At 33.8% G+C, this 14,369-nt stretch overlaps 1 pseudogene; it reads right to left on the reverse strand.

Annotated features, from left to right (window-relative positions):
• Positions 1 to 1,025: 1,025 nt before the first annotated feature.
• On the reverse strand, positions 1,026 to 12,785 carry LOC108462225 (peroxisome biogenesis protein 22-like; annotated as a pseudogene).
• Positions 12,786 to 14,369: the final 1,584 nt, after the last annotated feature.

A 14,369-nucleotide genomic window follows, 5' to 3' on the forward strand; every position in this document is an offset into this window, starting at 1 on the left:
TTTTATTGATGTCAAATTTTAAATAAAAAATACTCACATAATAGTCACGTGACTAAAAAATGACGTTATAGTGAACCTTAATTTAACAAAATATTTTTAATATATGTAAAAACAATTTAAAATATAAATTTATAGATATAAAATAAAATCAATTAAAAATAAAAGATAAGAAAATCTCACATATATATTTTTTCATTGAAAATAGTTTTTATGAAATATTTTTAAGAAATCATCAAATAATAGAAAATATTTTATACTGATTCATCCAAACATCAAAAATATTAATTTTTCCAAGAAAATCATTTTAGTGAAACAAACAAACCCTTAATATGACTGTAACTAATATCAACCTTTATACAAATAAGAAATTTTAATTTCACCAAATTATATCACTATCACAAATTTTTAATTTCATCGAATTATATCATTAAATTTCTGTACAAATTAAATCAGATATCCTTATCCTAATTCGGTTAAATTATTTTAATATAAAAATAGCCTTGACATGCATATTTAACTTCTTTTTAAATAAAATAAACTTGGTTGATTTTATGCAAGTTGTGTAGGCATTTAGTTAATGAAATCAACATAGGTGACGTAATTACTAATAGAAATTCAAAAGTGTAATTTAATGAAATTAAATTCAATGATTTAAAATGTAAACCACCCACAAGGGTAAAGATGCATTGTAGAAGTTACAAATTTGTTTTGAATAATGAAAATTATTTGCAAAAAAATAAACAATATTATCCTAATTAACATTTCGACCTGAATAAAACTAGATTCAAACTGCATTCAATCATTAACACAATTGATGTTTTGACAAAGATTTCAGATCATATTCAATGATATTTTATGTTAATTTTTTTACCGAAAACATTAACAATGCTAATGATTTTGTATTTAGATTTTAAATGATAACAAAGAAAGAATTTAATTTTTAATTTTTTAAGTAAGTTTAAAAGAATTTAATTTTTAATTTTTTAAGTAAGTTTAAAACATATTTGCATAATTTTATCACTCTATTAAATGCAGCCGAAGAAGTGTTCCAAGGATGAAGTACTGAAGACATTAGCTGCCATTCAAGTTTGTTGGCAGAAACATGGAGTTGATATTTGATGAACCTCTGCAAACAAAAAAAAAAAATATTAAAATCATAAGCATTGGGACGAGATTATGGCTTAGATTCTAATATCTGAAGAAAATAAGCATTGTGACAACATACGACTTTAGAATCTAATATCAGAACGTTTTTAAGTGTTGTTGTGATAGAGCTATCTAAAGATTATGACAAGTAGTGAAGTTTTACAGCTAATTGAGAAAGTATTTTCGGATTTGTGTCAATATGCCAATCCTGTTCTAGTTGCCGAACAAATTGTGAAAAATAGAACGTTGGTAGTGACAATGTATCCCAAAGAAAAAGAAAGAAAGAAAATAACACATAGATTTTTACGTGAAAACCCTTTCGAGAAAAAACCACAGGCAGTGAAGAAGATAATTCACTATGTCAAATTCAAATGATTACACTATGTCTATTTATAGGTGTATAAAACCGTATTCTAATCAAAATAAAATATAAGTAATGCAGTAAGGTTAAAACACCTTATTCAAATCAACATTAAACAGAGGAAGTATACTTCTAATCGAACTTCTCTTGCACACTTGTATTTTACCACTTATATTTTATTTTATCATAAATTTGGGTAACATCTCTAAAAATCTCCACCTTGACACGAATTCTTCAACAAACAACTTTTTCATCGCGAACTCTCAATGAACAAGTTCTCTACCTCTTCCATAAAACTCCTTAAGGGTTTAACTTCAACAATGAAACCAACCAAGTCTAAGCAATGCTCAAAATTAGTTATGGGAAGTAACTTAATCATTTTATCTACAGGATTTTCATGAGTACTAATTTTTCTCACAATAATATCACCACAAGCAATAATATCACGAACAAAATGATTCTGAACATCAATGTACTTTGTTCTCTCATGAAACATATGATCTTTTGTAAGGAAGATGACACTTTAACTGTTACAAAATACTATACTGATATGAAGGTCTTCATTGAGTTCACTAAAGGTCCCTTCAACTAAATAGCTTCTTTACAAGCTTAGTAATCGCCATGACTCAGCTTCAGTGGTAGATAAAGCGACTGTAGTTTGCAAAGTGACTTTCCAACTGATTGTACAACCTTCGATTGTAAAGGCATAACCCGTGAGAGATCTTCTTCTATCAAAGTTTCCAGCAAAATCAGCATCAACATACCCAATAACTCCATATTTAGTTCTTCCAAACAGTAAGCAAACATTAGTAGTACCTTGTACGTATCTTCAAATCCACTAAACTGCTTTTCAGTGTTCTTTACTGGGATTCATCATGTATCTGCTAAATGCACTGACTGCATATGATAAATCTGGATGTGAACAAACCATAGCATACATAAGAGATCCCACTACACTAGAATATGGAACATGTGACATGTTCTCAATCTCATCATCTGGTTATGGAGCAAAACCTATGAAAGTTTGAAATGAGCTGCTAAAGGAGTACTAACAGGCTTAGCACTTTGCATATTGAACCTGCAAAGAACTTTTTCAATGTGCCCTTTCTAAATTAGATACAATTTACTTGCTTTTCTATCTCTGAGAATCTCCATACCAAGTATCTTTTTTGCTGGTCCCAAATATTTCATATCAAATTCTTCACTAAGCTGCACTTTGACCTTTCTTATCTCTCTTTTATCTTTCGCTGCTATCAACATATCATCAACATAGAGGAGTAGATACACAAAAGAACCATAACTATTTTTCTTCAAGTAAACACAACTGTTAAAGCTGCTTCTTTTGAAATCATGAGAAGTCATAAAGGAATCAAACCTCTTGTACTATTGTCTTGGTGACTGTTTCAAACCATAAAGAGACATCTTCAGTAAGCAAGCATAGTCTTCTTTTTCTAAGACTATAAAACCCTCTGGCTGTTGCATATAAATATTCTCATCAAGTTCTCCATGCAAAAATGCAGTTTTTACATCTAATTACTTAACCTCCAAATCATGCACGGCCACAATACCAAGCAAAGCTCGAATCGAACTATGCCTCACAGCCAAGGAGAACACATCTGTGAAGCCCACTCCTGGAATTTAACTGTAACCCTTTGCAACAAGCCTTATTTTATATCTGGGTTCTTCAACTCCTAGATTCTATTCTTTCTTTTTAAACACCCATTTACAACGAACAATCCTTTTTCCTTTAGGAAGTTTCACAAGATCCCATGTTCTTTTTGTGTGGAATGATTCCATCTCCTCTTACATAGTAAACATCCACTTTTCTGAGTCTTCATAACTAACCGCCTCAGAATAAGTAGATGACTCTTGATTTGCATCTATATTTTTAGCCACATTTAAAGCATAAGCAACTAGATTAACCTCGGCATACCACTTTAGAGGTTTAATCTCTCTTCTAGTTTTGATTTTGGCAATATAGTATTGCGGTGAAGAAGAAACTCTGTTTTAAATTTCTATACTGGCTTGAGGAGTCGACTTTGTTGTGGATTCTAGATTAATCTGATGCTCTACCTACTTTTGTTGTTCTTTATTGAAAGAGTCTTGTAACATCCCGGAATCTGGGGTTAGAAGTTTTGATGTTTGAAGTTAAGGTCAGTGAGTATGTTGAACATTTGGGTTCAATTTCACATTTTAAAGTCAGAATGGGCCTGCTGGTGTGTTAGTGTATCTCTGGGTCTCGTGTTTGAATCCCTGTGATTGTTTTTTATATTTATTTGTTTTTCTGTTATTTTATTTTGTTTTTAAAGGGGAAGTTAATGTTAACATAGAAAAGAAGTTTTCACGTTCTCTATTTTTTTTACTTTTCTTTTTCTTCTCCATTATTAATCTTTTTCTGTTCTTTTCATTTTTATTTCCTTTCTTCTTCTGTTTTACGGAACTGTTAAAGGAGATTAATCTTGTGTGTTTCGTGTTATCGGATGTGAGTCAGAATAGTCTTGTGGAGGCGAAACGGTTAATCCTTATTGTTTGCAATTCCGATCTAAGGTGTGTTTTTGAAACTATTAATTTTAAGTGTTGAGTTATTGATGGATTGCATGATATTCTGCATATTTCGATATATTTCTGGATTACCAATGGTTGAGGATCGTTTCAGCATCAAAAGCATGAATTTCGAGCTATTTCGATGTGGTTTCGTTACCACATGGGTTGCCACACAGGTGTGTGCCCCACATGGGTGGCTCACACAGCTATATGAAATTGGGATTTAGGGTTTTTGGCGAATTTTGGTGCCACATAGCCTGACCACACGGGCATGTGACCCACACAGACGTGTGAATCTCTACACGGGCATGTCGCCCCTGCTATTTATTTTTGGCATTTTTGGACAGTGAGTTACACGGGCTGCTCACACAGGTGTGTGCATGGGCATGTGTGGCCTTTACATGGGCGTGCAGACCCCCCACACAGCCTGGGCAGATCCACATGGCCGGGGCACACGGCTATGTGGCCCTATTTTGCAAAATTTTTTGTTTTGGGTCACAAATTGTCTGTTTTATGTTTTTGCGTAATCCGACCCTAGGTCAAGCCTCGGTAAGTGTGTTTGGGACTCGATTTAGTTTGATTCGTATATATATGTACATTTATGGGCTTTAATTTTATTGCTCGTTTATGTGATGAGTAAGTATGAGTTTATTATTGTTGTTGTAACTGAATATTTGAATACAAGTGTGATTAAACCTGAATTTATTCAACTGAAAATAGTAATGTCCGTTTTTGTATAATATCTGCATGATGTGTACATTGTTGCATAGCATGAAAATTTTGGGATCTAGTTATGAAGAGAAGGAAGATAGACTTAGCAGTTTTAACTGTGATACTTTTGTATAGTGGTTTATCACACTATCCTATACATATATCAGCTCAGCTGTATAAAGTTACTCAAGTGGCATAGTTCCATGTTGTGGTGTGTTGGGTGGATGAACCTATTATGGTTCTATGTGGTGTGCATGGTGGACGAGCCTACCATAACCCTTATGCAGTGTGATGGATGGACAAAGTGGTGTTTGGTTGATGGGTTTGGATTTTGACTTTTGCATCTGTTCGCATCTGAATATAAGTTTGTTTGTCAGGACATTCTATCTATTTGCATGAACTTCTAGTTCTTGACAATATAGTTAATGTCATCTAATATGATCTGATGATTGCACAAGACTGAAAATCATTTCCGTGGTTGATATTGCATGTGATATACCGATTGAGACTTTCATAAGTGATATTCTTATGCACATGCTTGTCTGAAGTATTTATTGTGTCACTCCATTTGTTGTCTTCTGTTCATGTTTCGAACTCACACTGAGCTCACGTAGCTCATCTCTGTAGTGTCTTTCCTTTTAGGTACTCTCTGTGTTTAGAGCTAGACTCGGCATACTAGAGGTCTAAGACAAATATGGTTTAATTCGATTTAAGTAAAATTTCACAAGTTTTATACGATAAACTTTAAGTTGGTTTGTAAGACGATTATACAAACTGTGGACTGAACTTTAAAAACTGTGGATTTATTTCTGAATGTTTCATGCTGGTTTAATATTATTTCAAACATAATGAACAAAAAAGGTTTTCTTGTTTTAAATTAAAGTTTTTGTTTCCGATCACTTTGGTGATCAATGTAACCTTCGAGATTCGATCTAAACTTTTAGGCCAGGTTTTAGGGTGTTACAAGTCTTTAAGAGATAAGTTAGGTAACATAGCAGTTTCATCAAAAACAACATCTTTGCTAATCACAACTTTTTTATTTTCAGGACACCATAACTTATACCCTTTTACACCATCTTTATAACCGAGGAGAACAAATTTAATATATCTCAGTTCCAATTTTCCATTATCAACATGAGTATACGCAGAACACCCAAAGATCTTTAAATCAGAATAATTAGCAGGATTACGAGACCATACCTTTTGTGGAGTCTTTTTCTCAATGGAAACGGATAGAGTTCGATTGATCAAAAAATATGCAGTAGAAGCTGCTTCGGCCCAAAACAACTTTGGTGAGTTGGTGTGACACCCCTAAAGTGACCCTAGTCGGAAAGCGATTTCGGGACCGCTAAACCGAGTCACCAAATTATTTGAATATGAAATTTATTGTCTAAAATATGTGAATATGAATGTGTGAAAGTTTTAAGCTTCGATTTAGTAAATTGCATGTGAATTTAGTCAATAGGACTTATGTGTGACACTTTTGAAGTGTGATAGGTCAAAACATAAGGATCTATTAGTGCATGTAATAAAAAGGGTGGACTTGCATGTCAATTTCCCCCCTAATTAGTAGTGGCCGGCCATGACAAATAGGGTGGACAAAGTGTGATGGGCAAAACATGTCATAAACATGTTATGTTGGTGTTTCATGGGAGGAATGATAAAATAAAGAGCATGGTAATAAAATAATGGAAGGGAAAATGATGAAAACAAAGAAAAAAAAAAGTGTCCATCCTTTTACATTTTTTTTTGGCCGAAAGTTCTAAGGAGGAAGGAAGAAGGAAGGTGCTTTCTTGCTTCATGTTCGGCTTGGAAGAGGATTTGGAAGAGGTTCGGCCATACTTGTATCAAGGTTAAGGTATGTTGATGTTGTTCCATGAGATTCACGCATGCTTTTAGTTGTTAGCTTGAGTTCTACCTAGCCCATGGTTCAAATCTTTGCTATGTCATGGAGATGATATTCGGCTAAGGTGGATTGGTGTTGATGTCAATTGCATGCTAAAAGTGAAGCTTTGTAATGATACATGTGATGGTGGATTGATGACTTTTGAATTTTCTTTTTAGCATTTTTGAGTTAGACATTAAGTTCTTTGTTTAACCATGACCAAAATTGAAATGGTATGGTGTTTTGATGCATTCGCCATGGTAGGAAGTAGAAGAGAAATATGGTTGTTGTTCACGTTATTTGGATGAGAAATGGTAGTAAGGTGAAGTGCAAATGTTAGTGTTTGATTTACTAGTGTATATAGTTGTACTAGCCGAGTTTTGAAATTGAAAAAGGGTTTGAGCACCATGTGTGGTATTGAGATTGTTTGAGTAAATTCATAGTTATTTATATGATGAATTCGGTTGTAGATATACATGCTTGAATAAGATGCACGCATGAATGAATAGATGGATTGGTGTTGCATGTGTTCGGTTATAGGTAAGCATGATGATGAATCTATCTTGACTTGGATAATCGGCTCAAGGAGAAATTGCTAAAGTGCTTAGTAATTGATATTAGGTTAATGATGTGTGTTTTCAGTCATAAAGGTGCACATGAGGAAATGTTAGATTAATTGTATTAAATTGCTCAATGTGATTAAAAATGCGTATGACCATTTTGTATTTGAACTAAAGGTGGCCATATGACCTATCAAACTCCTGGTCACATTCGGCCATAAGCTAGCATAATGAGACTTTAATAAGTTAAATTTGTTTGAATTAGCTCAAGAGCTTAGAGGACCAAAGTTGGATAAAGGAAAGGAAAAAGTGATCGAATAGCCGCCGAAATCGTTCGACAACATCCGAGGTAAGTTTTAAGTGATTAAACGTTGAGTAAATTCAATCATAATAGGACATAATGAGTTGATTTAATAAGATATGATGTGGCCATGATATGTCTTAAACTCAAATGGTAAGTTCATAAGTGTTTGGACTTGGAAATTTAAGAGCAAATTGTAATAATTTGCTTTGGACAAGAAGAGTAACGTGATTTTAGAAAATCACTATAAATTGTTGGTGTGGAATTATAGGCTGAATAAAATATGTAATCAAATCTTAGTTAGTCTAGTTTCTTATAAAAGAGACCGTGGAAGCAAAGAATTTCCTATAAAGAGATATTTAAAGTTGTGTGGGACAAAGGTCGAATGACTCGAAATCCCTGTTTTGTTTTTGGAAAATCATTATAATTTGTAAAAAATGGTTATAAGATAATATTTATATGCTTAGACTCCTTAATGAGTCTAGTTTCAAATGAAATAAAATTGAACACATTATGAATTCTGTACAATGAAAAATTTGATTCGTAGTGAAGAGTGGTCAGATTAGTCAAATAGTGAAACAGGGGAAACTTTAAGAAAAATATGGTATTGATTGGCCAAACCTAAAATTCTGGAAATTTTATGGATGGAAGATATACGAGTCTATATTCAGGAAAAATTAACGGCAAGTGATTTGGAGTTTTGTAGCTCCAGTTATAAATAATTTAGTGACTATTGCTTAGGAAAACAGCTCGTAGTGAATATGTGATTTTGTTGTAAACATGGATAAAACTTGTTTTAGTTGCTCATAAGCTATTGATTAAACCCATACGTGAATTCTAAATCGTGATATTGTAAAATGATATATGAGTGTTAGACGGATCTTTGATATTAAAATTTGTGAAATTGTAAGTTTATGAGTATTCGAATATGAAATGATAGTATGGCGTGAAATTGAATTATTCATTGGAAAATGATTGATGTAGATTCGGCCAAGACAAAGTGTATACATGATAGTATATGTGGTATGTGAAGTATATTTGGATAATTGTGATGTGAATACATGAAAATTTATATTTTGATTTAGGATTTTATGTGATGAATGTGAATGTGTATATATGAGATAAAGCCGAATGGCCAATGTGATGAATGTGAACATGCATATATGTGATAAGGCCGAATGGCCAATGCGATGAATGTGAACATGCATATGTGTGATAAGGCCGAATGGCCAATGTGGTGAATATGAACATGCATATATGTAGTAAAGCCGAATGGCTAATGTGAAATATGTATGAGATATGTATATGTGGTAAAGCCGAATGGCTAATGTGAAATATGTATGAGATATGCATATGTGGTAAAGCCGAATGGTCAATGTGAAATATATATATGAGATATGTATATGTGGTAAAGCCGAATGGCTAGTGTGAAATATGTAGGCGATGTGCGTATATTGTGGCCGAACGACCAATGTAAAAGGTGTGTATTATTAGATATTTGATGAGGCAAATGAATTACAAATATGACAGTCGATGTGAATGTTGTAACATGTGATTAAATGTACATGAAACTTGGAAATATATTCCGAGTAAGACCCGATGACTACGTGTGGAGATTATGTCCGGGTAAGACCCGATGACTACGTGTGGAGATTTTGTCCGGGTAAGACCCGATAACCGTGTAGAGATTTAAATCGAGCTAAAGGTCTCGCCGATAATCCGAGTAGAGGTTAAAGCTATAAGACTTCGTAATAATAATTTCTTATAAATATATTCAATGCGAAAGGTTAAACAGGTATGTACTCCAAGTTTATATGTGAGCTTGATTTGAACTAAATCATAAGGTAGTTATGTGATGCATACGAGAGCAATCTATGAGACTATTCCTATGATTATGTGACATCGGATCAGTGTGAGAGGTTATGTGAAATCATACAATATATTTATGTCACATGAGCTCACTTTTATGTGAAAGTTTATCCGCCTATTGTATATGATGAGATGTGCATATTCGGTAAAGGGATGGTATGCCCGAAGGAAGAGTGAAATAAAATATCTGAACAACTATGTTATAATTTGATTGTTATCTGTTGACACTTCGCTTAAAACTTACTAAGCATTGTAATGCTTACTCCGCTTACTCGCTGTTTCCTCTGTTTTATAGATCTCATTGCGGCTACTGTGCTCGGGATCGTCAAGAACTAGTCACACTATCACTATCCACCGCTTGTTACTATTACATTTAGAATTACTTTATGGCATGTATAGAATAGACTAGTGGCGGAAGAATATTTTTGGTTAATGTATATAAGCCATGCGAAAATGGCATCTTTTGAATGTTTACTTAGTGAAGTTTAAATTTTACCTCTGGTTGTGCTTAGTACTTATTTAAACGAACGATCTTTATTTCAAGAAAAAGTTCAAAATTTTACTGTTCTGACATGAGTTACAAGTCCGATAATGGCCCTTACCTATTCTGGCGACGGTTACGGGATAGGGGTGTTACAGTTGGCGTTCGACAACATACATCAAGCCTTCTCCATGATCATTCTGTTCATTCGTTCTAGAACACCATTTTGCTATGGAATATGAAAAACTGTCAAGTGTCTCACGATCCTTTCTGACTTGCACAGTATATTAAACTGATCAGAACAGAACTCTAAGCCATTTTTTGTGTGAAGGTGTTTTATTTGTTTTCCCATATGTTTTTGAATCATAGTTTTCGAAGACTTAAATGCAGAAAACACATCATTTTTCTGCTTCACGAAAAAAGTCCAAACTTTTCTGAAAAAATCATCAATAAGTGCTAGCATATAATTAGTTCCACCTCTTGAAGGCACTCTAGATGGCCCTCACAAATCAAAATGAATACACTCCAATGTTCCCTTCATGTTATGGATTCCTTTGGTGAATCGAACTCTCTTTTGCTTCCTAAAAACATAGTGCTCACAGAACTTCAGTTTGCAAATTCTTTGTCCATCAAGAAGTTCTCTTTTGCTCAATTCTGCCATGCCATTCTCACTTATATACCCTAGGCGTATATGCCAAAGTCTAATAATATCATCATCTGACATTGAAGACGAAGTGACAGCTACATCACCAATAACCTTAGAACCCTGCAATATAACTTGGCAATCTTTCTATGCCCTTTCATTACAACGATGGAACCTTTGGAAATCTTCAAAACCCCACTTTCAGCTGTGTATTTGTACCCTTTTTAATCAAAAGTACTCAATAAAATCAAATTTATCTTCAATTTTGGAACATGTCACACGTCACTAAGTGTTCTAACAACTCCGTCAAACATCTTAACTTTAATCGTTCCAACACTTTAATTGTTGTAATATTCTACAACATTAGTTTCACTAGATTTTTCTAGTTGTTTGCTCTTTTGATTCGTAGCCTCCCTTTTGATCTTGTTTTACAGCTTAAAATACTCAGATTTAATGTGCCCACTTCTTCTTATAGAAGTTACAAGTTTTACCTCTGTTCGAAGACTTCGACTTCCCTTAGATTTACCATAAAGATTCCGTTCCTGTGTCTTTCTACGATCATTATCAACATTCCAATCTTTTCTTTTATGAACAATGAGACCTTCTCCTTGAGAGCCGTGTTTAACTACAAGATGCTTCATCTTATCATACGAGGTCAATGAATCATAAACCTCATCAATTGTAAGAGACTCGCAGCTATAAAAAATCGTGTCTCTAAAGGTTGAATAAAGCAAGGGCAACGAACAAAGTAAAATCAGCCCTAGATCTTCTTTATCATACTGAACTTCTATGGCCTCAAAGTTCGAGAGAATTTCTTTAAACACTGTTAATTGTTTGTACACAGACGCACTTTCCTCCAAACGATGAGCATAAAGACGCTACTTCATATGCAGCTTGCTGGTTAGAGTTTTCGATATACATAACTGCTCCAACCTCTTCCATGATGCAGCGGTGTTCTTCTCATTCGCCACATTCTACAAAATTTCGTTAGAAAAATGTAGATGTAATTGCGTTAAAACCTTTCGATCCCTATGCTTCTTCTCTTCATCCATCAATGTCGAAGGCATGTTATCTATACTTAGCAGGCATCCTCCAGATCCATCTGCGCAAGAACTGTCTCTATTTTAATCTACCATAACGTGAATATGGTGTTGTGATCCAACAACGAAATTTTATACTTTAACGATGCCATTACTGTGATTGAGATAAGCAACCCAAAAAGCTCTGATACCAATTTGTGAAAAAAGAGAATGTTATTAATGACAATGTATCCCAAAGTAAAATAAAGAACAAACAAATTGTTACGTGAAAAACCTTTCGAGAAAGAACCACGTGCAGATGAGAAGATAATTCACTAGTCAAATTCGAATGATTACAAGAGGAGTAGACTATGTCTATTTATAGGTGTGTAGAACCATATTCTAATCAAAATAAAATAGAAGTAATACAATATGGTTAAGACATCTTATTCAAATCAACATTAAATAGAGGAAGTATACTTCTATTCGAACTTCTCTTGCACACTTGTATTTTACCACTTGTATTTTGTTTTATCATAAATTTGGGTCACATCTCTAACACAAATTATGCCTGTCCATTCTCTATGCTACAAAATAGAACTTGCACATTCATTTTAGGTAAAGTAAGTAGGAAATATATGAATAAAATAAGAGGACAGAATATCGATATTCTGACATTAGAAATGAAAGGATAATCGAACCAATTTACATTCTAATATTTTATAGAAGGCATCATATTTCACAGTCCAGATATAATGTTCCTGAATGGAGGATCAATTCAATTTGAGATATGTAGGAAAAATTGCGTACAATCACACAATTTCAAAATTAGTTACTTTGTCCTTTACTAAATCATTTGAGGTGAAAATCCCTGCATTTTCCATGGCCAAAAGAATATTTTTCTTCAGGAAAACACTTATAATGTCAATCACAAGGGAAAACACATGATAAAGATGTACTTTTACATGCAATAAGGAAAAACTATAGGATTGATAGATAAGCATGCATTAGTACTATAGAATGAGTTTTAAACTCACTTCGCTTTCATCATCAATAACCTTCTCAATGAGATAAAGATCACAATATTTTGTAATCTCAAATAGCACATCTAACAAAAATGACCTAATAGTAGCTTATTTCTATCCAGAATGAAAAAATTAAATTAATTATTTGTAAATGATAGTTACAAATATAAAGCCCACATAGAAGAGATTCCCTACTTGCAGCTCCTCCGGACTGCTTTCCTCTAGAATCACTCCAAGCAATCAACGTGCTACCTAAATTAAGTCAACAAAGCTCTAGTGTTAGGAATTCCAGAAAAAAAAAAAGGCACTAATGGTTTCATAAAACAATACAAGTATAAAATACCACATTAAGAAACAGTAGCAATACTCTTCCAAAGAATCCCATTTACAAGTAAACTTAAGCCTTTATCAGCATCAAGTTAATAACTATTACAGGTGCATGATTAGTACATATATGAATATTACTTCCAAACAAAAAAAAAAAAAGAAAATTAGTAATGCATCAAAGCTAACTAAAAATTTGACTAAGGCAAGTGCACTTATTAATTAATAATATAGCAACGGTGAGCAAAGATATCGTTCCCACGAAGACTAAAAGTGTAACACCCCAAACCTGGCCTAGACTTTATGACCAAATCTGGCGAAGTCACATGAGAATGTATTTAAAACCGTGTTTACCTAAAAACTGTTCCAGTTACCACATTTTACTAAACATCGATAAACATATATTGGTTAATTTGTTTGAAAACATTTCTTAATACGCAGAAGCTAAAAACAAACAAAGTTATAGTTTTGGAATTTATAAATAGTAGTTCAAAATCCCAAATTTTAAACCAAACAGTCCGAGTCTAGAGATTTCATTAATACTCCCAATCATAGCAGTTAAAATTATAAAAGTATCAAAACCATAAAAAACAGAGTATATGTAGCAGTGGTCACCGTTGAGCCCTCCGCTGCATCGATCCACTTATTGCTGGGGATTACCTGACAGACAAACAAAATAAAAGGTGAGTTTTTGCAAACTCAGTGTGTACATCCCCACAGAAAAACATGCATGTAAATGGATAGCATTCAAACAGACATATTCAAGCCTGAGCTCTTAACAGAATCTGTGTAGCCTTAGCCCACTCAGAACAGTATCAGATACATTCGGGCCTTAGCCCATACAGACATACATGCATATCAATCAGAATAGTAATGCCCACCAACCTTGCACACCATCTCCGTCCAACCTAACACACCATGTGGGGATAAGATTGACCCACCCAGCCGCCCTACACACCAAGTATGGCGATAGAATCAACCTATCCAACCTTAAACACCAAGAGGTACTGTAAAACGACACATATCAATAATTGCAGCGAAGCTGCCAGATAGCGGCTAAAAATGCAACATAAATAATATGGCATGCTCACGTGCAGATATCAAATCATAGCATCGTCATCAAATCAGAGTAGATACACATGCTTAAATTATCATGCTTTTACAAACATCTTAATATTAGATCAGAGTATAGGGGTCTGAGTAACGCTTACTGACCCTACAAAGAGGTCATAGTCGGGACCTGTGCAACCTTACAGAACATTTCAAAAAAATCGAGCCCACATGCCCTTGTGCCTTACCCATGTAACGACCCAATTTTCGGGACTTCGTGAATTTTGGTGAATTTGAAAATTTCTGTGTTTTGACTGTTTGGCGTAGGTTTAATTATGTTAGTGGGCCTCTAGAAGGCCCAAGTTTAAGATTAAGTCTAGGGTTTAATTAATTTTGATCCATAAGGGAAAAGGGGGTTCTGGTTAACAGGGGTCTTAAATATTATTTGGG

The sequence above is a fragment of the Gossypium arboreum genome, chromosome 13, assembly GCF_025698485.1.
Source record: "Gossypium arboreum isolate Shixiya-1 chromosome 13, ASM2569848v2, whole genome shotgun sequence".
Lineage (NCBI taxonomy): Eukaryota > Viridiplantae > Streptophyta > Magnoliopsida > Malvales > Malvaceae > Gossypium > Gossypium arboreum.